Source organism: Grampus griseus, assembly GCF_964374135.1.
Source record: "Grampus griseus genome assembly, chromosome: 13".
Lineage (NCBI taxonomy): Eukaryota > Metazoa > Chordata > Mammalia > Artiodactyla > Delphinidae > Grampus > Grampus griseus.
In genome coordinates, this window is record NC_139007.1 from 68,224,034 (window position 1) to 68,244,347 (window position 20,314).

General features: G+C 40.5%; 1 protein-coding gene across 3 annotated transcripts in view; it reads left to right on the forward strand.

The window, feature by feature from the left end:
* Positions 1–20,314, forward strand: part of STX11 (syntaxin 11) — a 39,630-nt gene that overhangs the window by 15,118 nt on the left and 4,198 nt on the right. The window contains exon 1 of one of the 3 annotated variants that reach the window (XM_082669410.1): positions 17,582–17,717. The exons of the other annotated variants lie outside the window; for them this stretch is intronic. The gene's annotated coding sequence lies outside the window, so the exon portion shown is untranslated. Of the gene's footprint in view, positions 1–17,581; positions 17,718–20,314 lie in introns of those variants that run through there. 3 annotated transcript variants of the gene reach the window in all.

Sequence of the window (20,314 nt, forward strand, 5' to 3'; positions counted from 1 at the left end):
GGAGCGGCTGGGCCTGTGAGCCATGGCTGCTGAGCCTGCGCGTCTGGAGCCTGTGCTCTGCAACAGGAGAGGCCACGACAGAGGCCCGCGTACCGCAAAAAAAAAAAAAAAAAAAAAAAAGTTGTATGTGTTTCATGGTTGCTGATAATTATTCTACATGGATATTGATAGTTTCTTCATGAGAGAACAAATAAAGTTATTCTTTAGCTATAGAATTTTCTGCAGTTTTGGTGGGATAGGAGGTTATCCCCTGATTCCAATTATGAAAGTTACCAATTACCACTGCAAAGATGCAGCATCTCTTTAATACAAAATAGAAGCTCAGATATAAGGGAAATTTAAAATTCTGTTAATATTAAAAAATCTGTAAGATTATATTTTTGGTGTTGAGTCTATATTAGTAATAAGCAACACAACTGCTATGTGGAACAGTTTATATTGGGGTAAATGTATAAGAAATTTGGTCAGCTTCTGCTTTTTAGTTTGTCAGTTTTGTTTTCAAAAAGTTGTTATTTGTCTTCTTTGATAAGTGTAATGTGAGATATTCCCTTCAAATTTCATTATGATAAATGAGTTTGTTTCCTTGGACATCTTGTATACAGTAAATGCAAGGCATTTAACTCATACTTTGCTGAGGTTCTGAGTGAATATAGGGCATTAATATTCTGTCACTTGAGTTAGGAATAATATAGAAACTGATATTAGAATAGTTGTTGGGTTTTACAGTATCATTTAAAATCACTTGGTCTGCACATGTTTCTTAAGGAGTAGTACTTGTAGTATTTTAAATGAACTACCTGGTGAAATAAACTGATTATGAGTGGCAACTGTGCAAAATAATAACTCCTAACACCATGTTTGTAAATGACGTTTAAATTTACAGAGTGCTTTTATATACATTATCTACCTCATTTACTGATCAAAAAAGAAACCCTTATGAGATAGTGTCATTGCCAATTTACAGATGGAGAAACTGACACTCAGAGATATGAAATGTCTCGCTCTACTTTATACAGCTAGAGAAGGAAACGGGGAGCAGTCCTCTGACACCCAGGGGAGTGCTTTTTCTCGCACGCGCCACATTTGTTTTCAGGACTCAAGCCAGTTAGCTGATGAGCAAGACTTCTTCCCAGTATGTTCCTGGAAAGCAAAACAAGCACCGCTCCCCCACGAGCAACAAAACCTCATGGGGTGGGGAATGGGGCTTACCTCTGTGAGATGTTTATGAGGGAGATGTTCGAAGGATGTTTACTGAATTAAAATTGTTCATCTGTTCCCACAAGAAAACCTAGCCACTGACTTTACAAACCCCGAGTCCTGAACATAGCAGTCCTCAGACTGGCTTAGGCACTTCAAGACTCAGTCTCCCAACTGTGTGGAATTGGAGTAACCGCTTTGGGATTCTTAAGTGTGAAAGTAAAACATGAGGATTCTCTCTCTTTTTTAAAGAATTTCCTTTCCCTTTCCAGGTTGCCCTCGGTGTTCCTTTTTACCTGCTACCACCTGCACGAAAATGTTGGTTGTGAAAAGTATGGTGGTACCTGCCCTATAGCCCTGCATCCCTGAGGGGTTCCCTGGCAGGAGGAAACCCAGAGAACTCTTGCAGTTTACGAGGAAAATGTTCCATAGTTCACAGTATCAGGGTCAGTTCTTCTGGATACTGTCTCTTAAGAATTCACAACTTTCTAGATTAGAAAAGAGTCTGGAAGAATATGTATTAGCCTTTTATCATTGGTTATTTTATAGTCATTATATATAGTGGTATTAAACGATGAGACATGTTTACTTTCCATGTAAAACAATTGTGTCATTGGATTATTTCTTCTTTTCAAAGAGCAAGGGTTGCATTCATACTCAGAAAAAAAGAAATTTTTACAAAAAAAGAGTTGGAAGAAAAAGTTATTGAAAACCTTAAACAATCTGGTGACCCACAGATATTAGTGTTCACTTACGATTATGAGATGAGTAACAAACTGTTAGTAATAAACTGTTAGCAGTATATCAACAAATGCACTATTTATACTAATAGTTACTGAATCTGCATTCATTTTTTGAGTAAATTAAAATCACAGAATAGACGATAATCGGGCGCATATACAGAGTGCTTACTGTCTGCTGGGCACTCTTCTAAGAGCTTTACCTGGATTATCTCATTTAATTCTCTTCCTCATCTTACGCAGTTGGTATTTATACATGTGGAAGATAAGGCAGAGAGAAGGTGACTGCAAGGAAATGTGACATCAGCAGACATTTGAAAAGCACTTATCTATTAGGAATCGCCCTCTCTTACTGCTGGGAACCCTGAAACCAGTGAGAGAGCCCAGGTTAGTCCCAGGGGTGGCAGAGTTTATCTTCTCAGGCTGGACACTTAGCCACTCTCTTCCACTGCCCTGAGTGGATGTGGAATTCTAACCAGGTTCTACAACTGAGAAGCAGTATCCTGATTACCTTAAACACTCTGAAAGACTAGTAGGGTCTTAATCCACTTCTAATGTTCCTTAGGAACGTGGTACACATTACACTAATTTTTATTCTTTTTCATTTGTTAGCAAGAATTGTCTCTGGTTCAGTCTTGGATGACAAAGGGAGGTTTGGAATATGGCAGGAGAGTCGTGTTTGGAAGTTGTATTTTGCCTAACTGGTGTTCTTTACTTTAGTGATCTGAACAATAGACTTGTGATACACTTAACTATCTACCTCCATTTCAAAACTGGCTTTTCAAGTTTTCAGAACCTCTTATCACACTGAAACTCAGCCAAGGTTAGAACTGCCTAGTATCTCTGTGCTGTCCTGCCCCCACTGCTCAAGAACCCCGATTTAGCATACTGCATTATCAAACAGCTTCTGCAGAATCTTGCTTGTGGAGGCTGCTTGTGTATGAGATAATCTTTTTTTAGCATCATTTTTTTTTCTCCTCACCATGCTTATGACCATATTCCTCAAAAGGAAAGGAAGACTGTCCTCAGACGTGTTAAGAAACACATGCTCCTTTTATGTGTATGCTTTACATTAACGTTTGTATACAATATGAATAGAAAATTGTAAATGTATACTGAATCCAAATCCAGGTGTGTACTTAGGCCATGATCATCAAGTAGGTGTCATATATCAACAGGACAATTATTATGTTTGTGTTTTTTAATTGTAGCAGTGAACTCTGTTCATTGCAATGAATGCAACAGCATTTACTTTCCAAAAATTACGATTGATCCATCAGTCTCGTCGTCCTCCTAGGTCCTGTTTAAGAAGAACACACATCTTGGGGTATAGAGAAACCTAAAGAGGGGTGTATCAGTTAGCTTTGCCAGGGTAACAAACCATCACCAAATCACGATTTGTTATCTCTTATGGTTGTGAGGGTTAAATGAGATAATCTATGTAAAACTTCTACAACAGTAGCTGGCAGAAAGTAAATACTGAGTGCTTCTTCCAGTGGCCTCACTTGGGCTCAGTCATGCGGATGGAGCAGTGGGTCATCTGGGGGCTGGCCTCTCTTTCCATGTGATCATCATCCTCCAGGAGGCTAGCCTGAGCTTCCACACATAGAGCTTTCAGTGCTCTTAGTAGTAAGAGGGGACAAGCCCCAATATGCTAGTGCTATTCAAGCCTCTGCTTGCAGCATGTTTTCTGTTGTCCTCTCGGTCAAAGAAAGTCTCACGGCCAAACCCAGACTGGAAGAGTAGAGAAATTGATGCTACTTTTTTTTTTTTGAGAATTATACTTTTTGTTTTAATACAAATAATGTAAGCATGCATTCATATAAGTATATAGATTGACAGTTAGCTTTTCCCCCTCAACTAAAGAACTATTAAAAACACTTTGCCAGGGCTTCCCTGGTGGCACAGTGGTTGAGAGTCCGCCTGCCGACGCAGAGGACATGGGTTCGTGCCCCGGTCCGGGAGGATCCCACATGCCACGGAGCGGCTGGGCCCATGAGCCATGGCCGCCGAGCCTGCGCGTCCGGAGCCTGTGCTCTACAACGGGAGAGGCCACAACAGTGAGAGGCCCGTGTACCGAAAAAGAAAAACAACAACAAAAAATACTTTGCCAGACAGAACCAGTTAATATGTTGACCACTGCTCAACACAGGCTGGTCTCCTTTTCTTCCATGTGCTCCCCAGGTTCTGTTGCACCTTCTCTTCTAGGGGTACCCCACTTATTTCCAGGGCTCTGACTTTCCTAGCCCTTTGCCCTCCCTGTGAGTTGCCACACACTGACTGCTAAGAAGGCAGCAGATTACTGCCAATGAAGCTTCGCCTCACTCTCCCAAAATGCCCAAGGTTAAGAGCTTTTATTAACAGGGCATGTCTTTTCCATCAACACCACTTGTTGATCAGGGGTACTGCTAAGAATTTGTGGCTGGTTTGTTTGTTTGGTTTTTGGCAATCAAATATAGTCTGCCTTTGGTAAAAATGACTCACGTTTCTCCTGCAAGAAAGAAACGCTCCCCCCATCGTAGGATTTTCAGAAGCCTCATCCCATTAAGGCATCAGCCTCTGAGTCCAGAGGCTTATCCATGATCTGCATCACTTCTGGATACAGATGAGACCCCTCAGATACAGCCCTTCAGATGATATACTCTATAACTATCATATATTTTAGTTATCTAGTTATCATAGTTTTTAGTTATCATAAACAAGTTACTTCCGCATACACACCCAACATATCATGGTGAAATAGGGAAACGATAACCTCCCCAAAACTACAGAAACAATATAAACAGCATCAGCACTCCACAGCAGCTCTATCCAGGTCCGTGCTGCTAGGTGTCCCCCCACTCCTGAGCAAGGGGAGGTTCCTTGATTAGGACCCAGTTCTCTTCCTCGGGAACGGGTCACTGGTGTCTATTTCTCTACTGCTCTTGGCTCTACCCTCTGAAACATTCTTCCTTTTCCATAAGAAATGGCTTGTTTTTGCTTCTTAATAACTTCCTTAGCCTAGTTCTTACTGTAAAAACTCGAGCATCCAGAGGCCTCTTTTTCTTTGAATGGTCTCTGTCTGTTTTAGGTCATACTTCTGTGCTTGTCAGTAAAACTCTCTTAAAAACGTTGTGCATTTCCTAAGAATCCCGTAGGGTTCAGGCCCCTGAAACCCACAGCCAGAATTTTTTTTCTGGTTAGACATATCTGTCTCTCCTGTGGGTTGAGCGTCAAGCTGCTATGAGACAGTGCCTCAGGGAGTCTTAGAGGCCCTTTTGTCCAGCTGAGAAGCGCTATGAGGCACCACGTTAAATTTTACAAAGGTCTTCACTCTGAGGCCATTTCTTGCTCTAAAATTCTTGTCCTCTAGCTGAAGAGAATGGAGAGAGAAAAGATTTTCTTTTCCAGTCACGTGAGTTCTGGTTCTTCTCTATTTTCTCTAAATAATGCTTATTAACCAGATAATTCATTTTTCAGCTCATCCCTCTTTTGCAGAACCTTATATGCGGCTAGAAACACTCAGTGAACTCTTGCAACATTCTTCCTGGAGATCTTTGCAGCTAACTTCAAAGTTCATTGTGTATCTTTCATGCTGCCACAGACATCACTTTTGCCAGTTGTTTTGCTGCAGCAAAATGTGGGTTGCCTTTTTCCCTGACTGCTGTACAGTTTCCTCATCGCTTCTCCAGTCTCCACAAACAGTTTGCATGCTATTTTTCTGGGTTTTGCTAATAGTTATCTCACTACTTTTCAGCTGCTGTCTGGTCCCAAAGCTGATACTGAATATTTTAGGTTTTTGTTATGGCAACATGCTACTTCTAGGTACCAATTTCTGTATGTTAGTTTTTGTGGCTTAAGAAACTGCTACAAATCTTAATGGCTTCAACAGCAATGATTAATTATTTCTCACAGTTCTTTCGATTGGTTGATCCATCTTCTGTTACTGTCTCCTGGCTCATTCATGTGGCTACAGTCAGTCGGTGGGTTAGCTGTGGGCTGGGTTCAGCTGGGATTACTAAAACCCCTGGGTCTCATCCTCCTGCAGGCTAGCCCAGGCTTCTTCATATGGTTGTATCAGGGGTCTGTTACAAGAGTAATAAGCTCTTTTGCACAAGTGCTTTTCAAGCCTCTGCTTGCATTATATTTACTAACATCTCATTAGCCAAAGCAAGTTCCAGTCTAATGGCCACACTCCAATTTCAAGAAGTTGAGAAATAGTCTAAACCTCTTGATTGGAGGACATGGAAAGAATGTTGGTTGAAAAATTTTTTTCAACTGTTCACAGCGTATGTACATATTTGGTGGGGGGGAAGAATGGGCCACGTAGGAAGTCAGGTCAAGAAAGTAGGTTATGAATTGATAGTCATCACATCATGGAAATAATCTAACAATTTGGTTCTTTCATAGTTATTGTGAAGATTGTTGATGGGTTGGTTATATATCAGTTGTCCAGTAAAAAGGCAGGCTCACATTGGACACTCAGTTTGCCACTGACTGAGTTAGTTTTTCTTTCCTTGCTTTACTTAGTTTCGACTCTAGAGTGTTGCTGACCCACTTATAGCTTACCATTGTTAAATGCTTGGTTTTTATATAATTTCTTGGTCTGATACAACCTGTATGGGGAGAGAGAGGAATGTCAACAGCAGTATATGGAGATGACTGTGGTAAGGTTTGACCTTGTAACCATGAGGAAAGAGAAACATTTCAAAATAAAAGTGTATCATCACACAGTTCAAAGATGTTAGTAATGATAATCTGAGTCACCAATAAATTGTGTCCAATGTTCTCTCTTTAAGGAAGCAATGAAATATGTCAGTGCAGTTTAGAAGAGGATTTCCAACAAAAAGGAGTGAATACTTTTCAAGTTTGAAGGGAGAAACTTTGGTTAGGTAAAAGTCGCTTACACAAGAAAACCTCATGCACTGATGATGTTGGATAACTGAGATTTTTCTGCAGTCGTGTAAAAAATGCCAGCTGAAAATAATAATTTGTTTCCTTGGAGGATTAAAGAGGAGTAACCAGCCAACAGGATTAGGATCAGTGGCTTATAGGACTTTAAGAGGAAGAGGAACAGAAAAAGAAATGTAAAAATTCTGTGGGATTGTCCTTAGCTAGTATTATGAGTTGGAAAAAAAAGTCATTAATGATCCTGAAAACTCTATTGACTTCTCTTTTTTAAAATACTCCATAAAAAAACTTTATATTTTTATGAAATATAAAGTTTAATTAAACTAGACTCAATGATTTATTCCCCATCATTTTTTCTTTCTACATATATTTCCTCTGTATTTTCCAGACAAAAGTTTGCTTCACATTCCAAGGCCAAAGCCAAATCAGATGTAAGATACAGCAACAACTGTGTTTGTTTGTAAATTCTGATACAGATAACAGTAGAAAAACTCGTATGGATGATTTGACCCTTGAACCTGGAGCGCTCCTCTCTTTACTTTCTCCCTTAGCAAGGCCATCTGCTAGCATTCCCTCAATTGTCAATTCTATGCCCCTGACTGTAAAACTTCTACCTCCAAGTATCAGTGCTTTGGTATTTCAAAAGTCTTGGGTCAGTCATAACCACAGTGAATCTTTGTTAGAAGAGAATTATCTGTGATTGCTAATAATTTTGTGGGCTTTTGGACAGTTGTGATGAGTGACTACCTGATTGAGTGCTCTAATAACTGAAACATTACAGTGTTGGGGAAACTGATATGAAGAGATTATTGTGGGAGAGAAGGTAATGGTTATAATAGTGAAAAGGTTTTCATGTGTTCATCCAGATCTATGTTATTAGAAGCTAATAATTGCTCCAAATATAAAACCTTAATTAGGGAATGCTACGATCTGGATGCTTGTGTTCCCCCCAAAATTGATGTGTTGAAATCCTAACCCCCAAGGTGATGGTATTGGGAGGTGAGGTCTTTGGGAAGTGACTAGGTCATGAGGGTGGAGCCCTCATGAATGGAATTAGTGGCCCCATAAAAGAGACCCCAGAGAGCTTGCTTGCCACTTCTGCCATGTGAGGTTACCGTGAGAAGAAGGCCGAGGAAGCAGGCCTTTATGAACGAGGAAGCAGGCCTTTACCAGACACAGACCCTGACCATGCTGGCACCCTGATTTCAGACTTCCAGCCTCCAGAACTGTGAGAAATAAATTTCCGTTGTTTATAAGCAAATTTTTGTTGCTTATAAGCCATCCAGTATGTAGTATGTTGTTACAGAAACTCAGATGGACTAAGACAGGGAGTAAGTTCCCTATAAGATTAACGATTTCAGAAACCTTTTTAGGGCGAGGCTCAGGAAAAAGACGCTAGTGTAGCTTTGTGGTTTACAGAATCTCTCAAGTCAGATTTTCTGGATTCAGATCTCAGTTCCATATTTATTAATGGTGTGACTTTAGGCAAGTTGCTTAAAACACCAGGTTTTACTTATTTGAGTGAAATTATTATTTATGGATCTGAATCAACCTGGCTGGGAAAGTACACTCCTTGCCCTTTAAGGGTCGTGTTACTATGGTGTGTCCTAAAAAGTAACCGCTAAATTACTGTGACACAGGACCTATGGGATTTCCTGGCCCCTACTGCAGGTCTTTGGTGGTGATGGGTAGGAGGGACTGGGCAAGGTGGTCGAGAAAGGTGTTTTCAGGGTGATCCCATAGGGCTGTGCAAGTTGTGTTCAGCACAGGGATGAGGGGGGCTGGAAACCTGTCCCATACCCAGATTATCAGTTCCTGTGCCCTGGAGCAGGGCTGCATCCACCCAGAGATGTCATATGGCAGATGTCATATGGTCCCTACACAAGGGCTCATCAAGGCACCATATGGACCAGTGGTGGACCTAGGCATATAGACACATTCTGATTTGTAGTCATCATTTTCTTTTAACAAGATTTTAAAAATTCGTATAAAATCAGGATATAGGAGATAGAGATTATAAAATCTGAAAATCAAAATGTGGGTGCTACATTTTTTTTTGTGTGGGGGATTTTTTTTTTTTTTTTTTTGGCCACACCCTGAGGCACGCAGGATCTTAGTTCCCCGACCAGGGATTGAACCTGTGCCCCCTGCAGGGGAAGCACGGAGCCTTAATCACTGGACCGCCAGGGAAGTCCCTGGGTGCTATGTTTCAAGTCACTGCTTGAAAGTGCTCATTTGGAGCATATGTCTGGGGGCAGGATCTTTTTAGTTTTACCTGTAATTGAATCCTCTGTGTGTTTATATGTGTGTGTATCTGTGTGTCTAAATGTGTACTTTAGTTTCTGTTGAAACAAGAATCCTAAACTTTCTGGACTCACATTACATACGAGTAGTCTCTAAAACATCTCTTCATTGTAAATACAGAAAGGAAAGCTCTTCCATGCTTTTGGATTCCTTCCCCTCCTGTAATCTATAAGTTGATCTCCATAATAAACCTCATATGATTTGTATATCTGCTGCTCCGCATTGTATCTCCCTGTGTCTGAAGTTTCTCACATATTGCTGCGAAACAGGGATAGGTTTTTATTTTTTCCTGGTAGTAGGCAAAATTTACTCAGTATAGGTATTGCTTAAGGTATTATAATGTATGTATTATATAACGATCTCTTTTAAACTTAATTCTCTCTTTAAAGACCTTATCTCCAAATAGAATTATATTCTGAAGTACTGGGATTAGGGCTTCAACATATGAATTTCTGGTGGACAAGAGGGGGCTTGGGGCAACTTAGCCCGAAACTATGTACGAACAGTTTTTTTCTTGTTCTCCTTAAAATAAGTCAGCACAAAGCCTCTCTTTTATGATCAGAGATATGACTATGTGTTGTTGTTTATAACTGGTTCCCTTAGAAGCAAGTAAGGAATAATGCTTTCATTGGTTATTCCTTGTAGCACCCAGCATGTTGCCTTGTTTAGGTAGTCATAACTCCCACTCATTGATCTTCTGAGGTAGGTAGAAACCTATTTTCTGAATCTTCCTTTCCCTATCTTTCTGAATCCTTCCATATCAGTTGTTTGCTTATCAAAACTGCCCCAACCTGGGGACTATTATCATTCAGTATTGCATGATGTTTATGAATAAAAAGCTGCTATGGTAAGTATCTATGGAATGGGTCACAAATTTGAATGTGCATTAAAATCACCCATAGGTCATTCTAGACCCTCTGAATCAGAACCTCCATGGTCTCAGGCATCTGTAATGTTTGTGGCTCTCCAAAAGTTGCTGTTGCCTCCTTAAGTCTGAGAGTCACTGAGCTACCATCATCTGTCTTTATTTTCTCTTACATCAAATCATATTGCCCAACGAAAGAAGGCATACATAATTTCCCCAACTTCCCTATGGGATTCAGGTCTCAGGACAGATGACATGCGTGCCTGAAAAGAAAATTAGAAAACAGAAGCAGATTTCTGGTAGCTGGTTGTAAATTTTCTTTTAAGTTCTTCATCTCCATGTGAATCAAAGCAGGGTTTATTTTAACAATTTTATGAATACAATTTACCAAAGTTTATTACATTATCCTTTATCATAATGAGATAGGAAAGTCAACAGAATTGTTTGACTTTTCTTTCTCATTTGCCATAGTTCCCTTATTCAGATATCACCGTATAGAACTAGGCTCTTGAGTGTGTAGCTTATTTTGATGTTCTTTCTATGCCTACTTCTATATTTTGGTATAACTACAGTAAGGAGTACATTTTAACCTTCTTTTTGTTTTAACATCTTTATTGGAGTATAATTGCTTTACAATGGTGTGTTAGTTTCTGCTTTATAACAAAGTGATTCAGCTATACATATACATATATCCCCATATCTCCTCCCTCTTGCATCTCCCTCCCACCCTCCGTATCCCACCTCACTAGGTGGTCACAAAGCACCGAGCTGATCTCCCTGTGCTATGTGGCTGCTTCCCACTAGCTATCTGTTTTACCTTTGGTAGTGTATATATGTCAATGCTGCTCTCTCACTTCGTCCCAGCTTACCCTTCCCCCTCCCCGTGTCCTCAAGTCCATTCTCTATGTCTGCGTCTTTATTCCTGTCCTGCCCCTAGGTTCTTCATAACCATTTTTTTTTTTTAGATTCCATATGTATATGTTAGCATACAGTGTTTATTTTTCTCCTTCTGACTTATTTCACTTTATGTGAAAGTCTCTAGGGCCATCCACCTCACTACAAATAACTCAATTTTGTTTCCTTTTATGGCTGAGTAATATTCCATTGTATATATGTGCCACATCTTCTTTATCCTTTCATCAGTTGATGAACACTTAGGTTGCTTCCATGTCCTGGCTACTGTAAATAGAACTGCAATGAACATTGTGGTACACGACTCTTTTTGAACTATGGTTTTCTCAGGGATATGCCCAGTAGTGGGATTGCTGGGTCGTATGGGAGTTCTATTTTTAGTTTTTTAAAGAACCTCCATACTATTCTCCATAGTGGCTGTATCAATTTACATTCCCACCAACAGTGCAAGAGGGTTCCCTTTTCTCCACACCCTCTCCAGCATTTTTTGTTTCTAGATTTTTTGATGGCCATTCTGACTGGTGTGAGGTGATACCTCATTACAGTTTTGATTTGCATTTCTCTAATGATTAATGATGTTGAGCATTCTTTCATGTGTTTGTTGGCAGTCTGTATATCTTCTTTGGAGAAATGTCTATTTAGGTCTTCTGCCCATTTTTGGATTGCGTTGTTTGTTTTTTTTTGTTATTGAGCTGCATGAGCTGCTTGTAAATTTTGGAGATTAATCCTTTGTCAATTGCTTCATTTGCAAATATTTTCTCCCATTCTGAGGGTGGACGTTTGGTCTTCTTTATGGTTTTCTTTGCTGTGCAAAAGCTTTTAAGTTTCATTAGGTCCCATTTGTTTATTTTTGTTTTTATTTCCATTTCTCTAGGAGGTGGGTCAAAATGTATCTTGCTGTGATTTATGTCATAGAGTGTTCTGCCTATGTTTTCCTCTAAGAGTTTGATAGTGTCTGACCTTACATTTAGGTCTTTAATCCATTTTGAGTTTATTTTTGTGTATGGTGTTACGGAGTGTTCTAATTTCATTCTTTCACATGTAGCTGTCCAGTTTTCCCAGCACCACTTATTGAAGAGGCTGTCTTTTCTCCATTGTATATTCTTGCCTCCTTTATCAAAAATAAGGTGACCATATGTGCATGGGCTTATCTCTGGGTTTTCTATCCTGTTCCATTGATCTATATTTCTGTTTTTGTGCCAGTACCATACTGTCTTGATTACTGTAGCATTGTAGTATAGTCTGAAATCGGGGAGCCTGATTCCTCCAGCTCCGTTTTTCGTTCTCAAGATTGCTTTGGCTATTCGGGGTCTTTTGTGTTTCCATACAAATTGTGAATTTTTTTTTCTAGTTCTGTGAAAAATGCCATTGGTGATTTGATAGGAATTGCATTGAATCTGTAGATTGCTTTGGGTAGTAGAGTCATTTTTACAATGTTGATTCTTCTGATGCATGAACATGATATATCTCTCCGTTTGTATCATCTTTAATTTCTTTCAGCAGTGTCTTATAGTTTTCTGCATACAGGTCTTTTGTCTCCTTAGGTAGGTTTATTCTTAGGTATTTTATTCTTTTTGTCACAGTGGTAAATGGGAGTGTTTCCTTAATTTTTCTTTCAGATTTTTCAGCATTAGTGTATAGGAATGCAAGAGATTTCTGTGCATTAATTTTGTATCCTGCTACTTTACCCAATTCATTGATTAGCTCTAGTAGTTTTCTGGTAGTATCTCTAGGATTCTCTATGTATAGTATCATGTCATATGCAAACAGTGACAGCTTTACTTCTTTTCCGATTTGGATTCCTTTTATTTCTTTTTTTTCTCTGACTGCTGTGGCTAAAAATTCCAAAACTATGTTGAGTAATAGTGGTGAGAGTGGACAACCTTGTCTTGTTCCTGATCTTAGAGGAAATGGTTTCAGTTTTTCACCATTGAGAACGATGTTGGCTGTGGATTTGTCATATATGGCCTTTATTATGTGGAGGTAAGTTCCCTCTATGCCTACTTTCTGGAGGGTTTTTACCATAAATGGGTGTTGAATTTTGTCAAAAGCTTTTTCTTCGTCTATTGAGATGATCATATGGTTTTTCTCCTTCAATTTGTTAATATGGTTTATCACATTGATTGATTTACATATATTAAAGAATCCTTGCATTCCTGGGATAAACCCCACTTAAACCCCACTTGATCATGGTGTATGATCCTTTTAATGTGCTGTTGGATTCTGTTTGCTAGTATTTTGCTGAGGATTTTTGCATCTATGTTCATCAGTGATATTGGCCTGTAGTTTTCTTTCTTTGTGACATCTTTGTCTGGTTTTGGTATCAGGGTGATGGTGGCCTCGTAGAGTGAGTTTGGGTGTGTTCCTCCCTCTGCTATATTTTGGAAAAGTTTGAGAAGCATAGGTGTTAGCTCTTCTCTAAATGTTTGGTAGAATTCACCTGTGAAGCCATCTGGTTCTGGGCTTTTGTTTCTTGGAAGATTTTTAATCACAGTCTCAATTTCAGTGCTTGTGCTTGGTCTGTTTATGTTTTCTATTTCTTCCTGGTTCAGTCTTGAGAAGTTCTGCTTTTCTAAGAATTTGTCCATTTTTTTCAGGTTGTCCATTTTATTGGCATATAGTTGCCTGTAGCAATCTCTCATGATCCTTCGTATTTCTGCAGTGTCAGTTGTTACTTCTCCTTTTTCATTTCTAATTCTACTGATTTGAGGCTTCTCCCTTTTTTTCTTGGTGAGTCTGGCTAATGGTTTATCAATTTTGTTTATCTTCTCAAAGAACCAGCTATTAGTTTTACTGATCTTGGCTATCATTTCCTTCATTTCTTTTTCATTTATTTCTGCTCTGATCTTTATGATTTCTTTCCTTCTGCTAACTTTGGGGTTTTTTTGTTCTTCTTTCTCTAATTGCTTTAGGTGTAAGTTTAGGTTGTTTATTTGAGATGTTTCTGGTTTCTTGAAGTAGGATTGTATTGCTATAAAATTCCCTCTTAGGACTGCTTTTTCTGCATCCCATAGGTTTTGGGTCATTGTGTTTTCATTGTCATTTGTTTCTAGGTATTTTTTGATTTCCTCTTTGACTTCTTCAGTGAGCTTTTGGTTATTTAGTAGTGTATTATTTAGCCTCCATGTGTTTGTATTTTTTACAGATTTTTTTCCTGTAATTGATATCTAGTCTCATAGCGTTGTTGTCGGAAAAGATACTTGATACGATTTCAATTTTCTTAAATTTACCAAGGCTTGATTTGTGACCCAAGATACGATCTATCCTGGAGAATGTTCCATGAGAACTTGAGAAGAAAGTGTATTCTGTCGCTTTTGGATAGAATGTCCTATAAATATCAATTAAGTCCATCTTGTTTAATGTATCATTTAAAGCTTGTGTTTCCTTATGTATTTTCATTTTGGATGATCTGTCCGTTGGTGAAAGTGGGGTGTGTTAAAGTCCCCTACTATGATTCTCTGTCGATTTCCCCTTTTATGGCTGTTAGCATTTGCCTTATGTATTGAGGTGCTCCTGTGTTGGGTGCATAAATATTTATAACTGTTATAGCTTCTTCTTGGATTGATCCCTTCATCATTATGTAGTGTCCTTCTTTGTCTCTTGTAATAGTCTTTATTTTAAAGTCTATTTTGTCTGATATGAGAATTGCTACTCCAGCTTTCTTTTGATTTCCATTTGCATGGAATACCTCTTTACATCCCCTCACTTTCAGTCTGTGTGTATCCCTAGGTCTGAAGTGGGTCTCTGGTAGACAGCATATATACGGGTCTTGTCTTTGTATCCATTGAGCCAGTCTGTGTCTTTTGGTGGGAGCATTTAATCCATTTACATTTAAGGTAATTACCGATATGTATGTTCCTATTACCATTTTCTTAATTGTTTTGGGTTTGTTATTGTAGGTCTTTTCCTTCTCTTGTGGTTCCTGCCTAGGGAAGTTCCTTTAGCATTTGTAAAGCTGGTTTGGTGGTGCTGAATTCTCTTAGCTTTTGCTTGTCTTTAAAGGTTTTAATTTCTCCATTGAATCTCAGTGAGATCCTTGCTGGGTAGAGTAATCTTGGTTGTAGGTTTTTCTGTTTCATCATTTTAAATATGTCTTGCCACTCCCTTCTGGCTTGCAGAGTTTCTGCTGAAAGATCAGCTGTTAACCTTATGGGGATTCTCTTGTATGTTATTTGTTGCTTTTCCCTTACTGCTTTTAATATTTTTTCTTTGTATTTAATTTTTGATAGTTTGATTAGTATGTGTCTTGGCGTATTTCTCCTTGGATTTATCCTATATGGGACTCTCTGTGCTTCCTGGACTTGATTGACTATCTCCTTTCCCATATTAGGGAAGTTTTCAACTATAATCTCTTCAAATATTTTCTCAGTCCCTTTCTTTTTCTCTTCTTCTGGGACCCCTATAATTCGAATGTTGGTGCATTTAATGTTGTCCCAGAGGTCTCTGAGACGTTCCTCAATTCTTCTCATTCTTTTTTTCTGTATTCTGCTCTGAAGTGGTTATTTCCACTATTTTATCTTCCAGGTCACTTATCCGTTCTTCTGCCTCAGTTATTCTGCTATTGATTCCTTCTAGAGAACTTTTAATTTCATTTACTGTGTTGTTCATCATTGTTTGTTTGCTCTTTAGTTCTTCTAGGTCCTTGTGAAACGTTTCTTGTATTTTCTCCATTCTATTTCCAAGATTTTGGATCATCTTTACTGTCATTACTCTGAATTCTTTTTCAGGTAGACTGCCTATTTCCTCTTCATTTGTTTGGTCTGGTGGGTTTTTACCTTGCTTCTTCATCTGCTCTGTGTTTCTCTGTGTTCTCATTTTGCTTAACTTACTGTGTTTGGGGTCTCCTTTTCGCAGGTTGCAGGTTCGTAGTTCCCGTTGTTTTTGGTGTCTGCCCACAGTATCTAAAGTTGGTTCAGTGGGTTGTGTAGGCTTCCTGGTGGAGGCAACTAGTGCCTGTGTTCTGGTGGATGAGGCTGGATCTTGTCTTTCTGGTGGGCAGGACCGCATACGGTGGTGTGTTTCAGGGTGTCTGTGACCTTCTTATGATTTTAGGCAGCCTCTCTGCTAATGGGTGGGGTTCTGTTCCTGTCTTGCCAGTTGTTTGGCATAGGGTGTCCAGCACTGTAGCTTGCTGGTCGTTGAGTTGAGCTGGGTCTTAGCGTTGAGATGGAGATCTCTGGGAGAGCTTTCGCCAATTGATATTACATGGAGCCGGGAGGTCTCTGGTGGACCAGTGTCCTGAACTCGGCTCTCCCACCTCAGAGGTGCAGGCCTGACACCCGGCTGGAGCACCAAGACCCTGTCAGCCACATGGCTCAGAAGAAAAGGGAGAAAAAAGGAAAGAAAAGAGAAAATATAAAGAAATAAAGTTTTTAAAATAAAAAAAATTTTAATTATTAAAAATAAAAAAAATTTTAAAGTAAAAAAAAAAGAAAAAAGGAAGAAGAGGGCAACCAAACCAAGAAACAGATCCATCAATGATAACAAGTGCTAAAAACTATATTAAAAAAAAAACAAAATAATAATGGACAGACAGAACCCTAGGACAAATGGTAAAAGCAAAGCTATACAGACAGGGCTTCCCTGGTGGCGCAGTGGTTGAGAGTCCGCCTGCCGATGCAGGGGACACGGGTTCGTGCCCCGGACCAGGAGGATCCCGCATGCCGTGGAGGGGCTGGGCCCGTGAGCCATGGCCGCTGAGCCTGCGCGTCCGGAGCCTTGCTCTGCAGTGAAATGGGAGAGGGCACAACAGTGAGAGGCCCGCGTACCGCAAAAAAAAAAAAAAAAAAAAAAAGCTATACAGACAAAATCACACAAAGAAGCATACACATACACACTCACAAAAAGAGAAAAAGAAAAAATATATATACATATATGAAAGAAAAAGGAAGACAGCAACCAAATCAATAAACAAATCTACCAATGATAATAAACTCTAAATATTAAACTAAGATAAACATAAACCCAAAAACCAGTCAGTTGCATACAGCAAACCCCAAGTCTACAGTTGCTCCCAAAGTCCATCGCCCCAATTTTGCAATGATTCGTTGTCTATTCAGGTATTCCACAGATGCAGGGTACATCAAGTTGATTGTGGAGATTTAATCTGCTGCTCCTGAGGCTGCTGGGAGAGATTTCCCTTTCTCTTCTTCGTTCGCACAGCTCCCGGGGTTCAGCTTTGGATTTGGACCCGCCTCTGCGTGTAGGTCGCCTGAGGGCATCTGTTCTTCACTCAGACAGGACGGGGTTAAAGGAGCCGCTGATTCGGGGGCTCTGGCTCACTCAGGCCGGGGGGAGGGAGGGGTACGGAGGCGGGGCGCACCTGCAGCGGCAGAGGCCGGCGTGACGTTGCACCAGCCCGAGGTGCGCCGTGCGTTCTCCTGGGGAAGTTGTCCCTGGATCACGGGACCTTGGCAGTGGCGGGCTGCACAATCTCCCGGGAGGGGAGGTGTGGAGAGTGACCTGTGCTCGCACACAGGCTTCTTGGTGGCGGCAGCAGCGGCCTTAGCGTCTCATGCCCGTCTCTGGGGTCCGTGCTGATAGCCACGGCTCGCGCCCGTCCCTGGAGCTCGTTTAGGTGGTGCTCTGAATCCCCTCTCCTCGCTCACCCCAAAACAATGGTCTCTTGCCTCTTCAGCAGGTCCAGACTTTCTCCCGGACTCCCTCCCGGCCAGCCGTGGTGCACTAAACCCTGCAGGCTGTGTTCACGCCGCCAACCCCAGTCCTCTCCCTGCGCTCCGACCAAAGCCCGAGCCTCAGCTCGCGCCCCCGCCCGCCTCGGCGGGTGAGCAGACAAGCCTCTCGGGCTGGTGAGTGCCGGTTGGCCCTGATCCTCTGTGAGGGAATCTCTCCGCTTTGCCCTCCACAGCCCTGTTGCTGCGCTGTTCTCCGCGGCTCCGAAGCTTCCCTCCCTCCGCCACCCTCAGTCTCAGCCCGCGAAGGGTCTTCCTAGTGTGTGGACACCTTTCCTCCTTCACAGCTCCCTCCCACTGGTGCAGGTCCCATCCCTATTCTTTTGTCTCTGTTGTTCCTTTTTTCTTTTCCCCTACCCAGGTACGTGGGGGATTTCTTACCTTTTGGGAGGTCTGAGGTCTTCTGCCAGCGTTCAGTAGGTGTTCTGTAGGAGTTGTTCCACGTGTAGGTGTATTTCTGATGTATTTGTGGGGAGGAAGGTGATCTCCACGTCTTACTCCTCTGCCATCTTGAAGGTCTCCCCCATTTTAACCTTTTGGGGAACATTTTTAGAAGCCTCTTGGTTGACTTTTTTCTGTTGTAGTTTTCCTAATGTTTCCTCCTTGGCAACCAGGAAACCTTCTAGATCAGTGGGACCAACTCATTTGGGGCTGGGCTGGGCCAGAAAAGGTGGGCCGGAAGGCAAGGTAAAGGCTACTTTCTTGTCTACACCTGCAGAGAGAATCTTGAGTTCCCCACACCCTTCCTGACTCTCTCCTTACCAGATTATGGACTTGAGCCTTCAAGTGAGCTTAGACCTTCACCTGATTTAGGACCCATGGCTTCATGTTGTTAGGTCTTGAGAAGGAGTGACTTCCTCTGACTGTATTCTTCCAAGGCCATTTTCTATATGATTGCAGTGCACTTTGCTCTTCATATTGTGAATGAAATGATTCTCCCAAATAGCTTTTTCAGTGCTTTAGGAGAGTAATACAGAGCCTGGGACCTGTCTAGGAGTAGTGGGAGACCAACAAGCAGGCTCCTAATGTTCTGGTGTGTGATGCTGCCCCTTAACCACCCTTACCTTCCATGATAGTTCCTCCTAAGCCTTCCTTGCATCCATCACCGTTTCTTGCCTTGTTCATCAAAATTTATCCATTCTCTGTCCTATCCACTTGTTTCAGAGTAGAATATATTGGATACTAACATAAGCAGATAAATACAGCTCAACTTGATGCTAGTCAACTAATGTACTTTCCCCATGTCATATAAGGTGATAACCTGATTGCAATGCATGCACCTTAAAGAAGGACTTTAAAAAGTTAGTCCTTTACATATATACACTACCAAATGTAGAATAGATAGCTAGTGGGAAGCAGCCGCATAGCACAGGGAGGTCAGCTTGGTGCTCTGTGACCACCTAGAGGGGTGGGATAGGGAGGGTGGGAGGGAGACGCAAGAGGGAGGGGATATGGGGATATATGTACATGTATAGCTGATTCACTTTGTTATACAGCAGAAACTAACACAACATTGTAAAGCAATTACACTCCAATAATGATGTTAAAAAAATAATGCAACAAATATTTCACTTTCACATTTTTCAATAAAAAAAGAAGTTAGTCCTTTAAACAAATATAGTTTTCTGGGGCTTCATTTAATTAATAAATCTACATGGAAATTATAAAAATGTTGGAAAATACAGAAAAGCACAAGGAAGTAATTAAAACCATTTATAATTCCACAATTTGAAGAAAACTACATCTTGATGTGTATTATTCAAGTCTTTATTTCAGGATGTATGCACGGTAGCACTGCTCATTCTCTTCCCTTTACATAGTTTTTCTACCCAAAATGGTATTTACACTTTTCATCCCATTATAGCCTTCTAAACTCTGTGATTATGTGGCAGTCAATACCTCATTTTTTGTGCCTTTAAATCATTTTTGAATTTCTGTGAAAACTGTGGTGATGAAAATATTTACAGCAGTGAGCTTCACATACCCCTGCATATATCCTTAGAATAAATGTACTTAAGACAAAACAAATACACATTTTAAAAGCTTTTATACATACTATTAAGCTGCCCTCAAAAAGGTTCTATCAATTTGCCCTCCTATAAGCATTTTTTTCAGCGTTCACAGAATTCTCTTTTAAATCATTATCTAAAAAAATTCCTGCCAGCTTAGGGGGCAAAAAGAAATCTCAGTGGTTTAATTTGCATTTCCTTGTTTTGATAGTGAAGTCCCTCATGCTCACCTTTATACACCTGCTGGAGATAGTTGACTGTAGTGGTTAAGTGGGGCTACTCTAGAGCCGGACTCTTCACTTACCGGGGACCTTGGGTACGTTCCTTAACCTCCTTAAACTCACTTACCAACTCTGATGATGACAACACCTACTTCATGAAGTCCGTATGAAGACTAAAGAGGGTAGCACATGAAAAGGGCTTAGAACATGTTTACTGGCATTACAGTAAGTACCTGATACATATTAACTATCCCTGTGTTCACTGGCATTTATAGTTCTTCTTATATGAATTGCCTTTTCATCGTCTTTGTTTGGGCAAGTGGTTTTTTTGTTTTGGGGAGGCAGGAGTTTTTAATATTGATACATTAAGTAAGTTAACCCATTATGTGCCATATATTGAAATCCCCCCCCAACTTGTGGTGTGTCTTCAAATTTTGTTCGAAATGAGGAAATATTTGGGTATCAGGCAGTTCAGGCCAGGGAA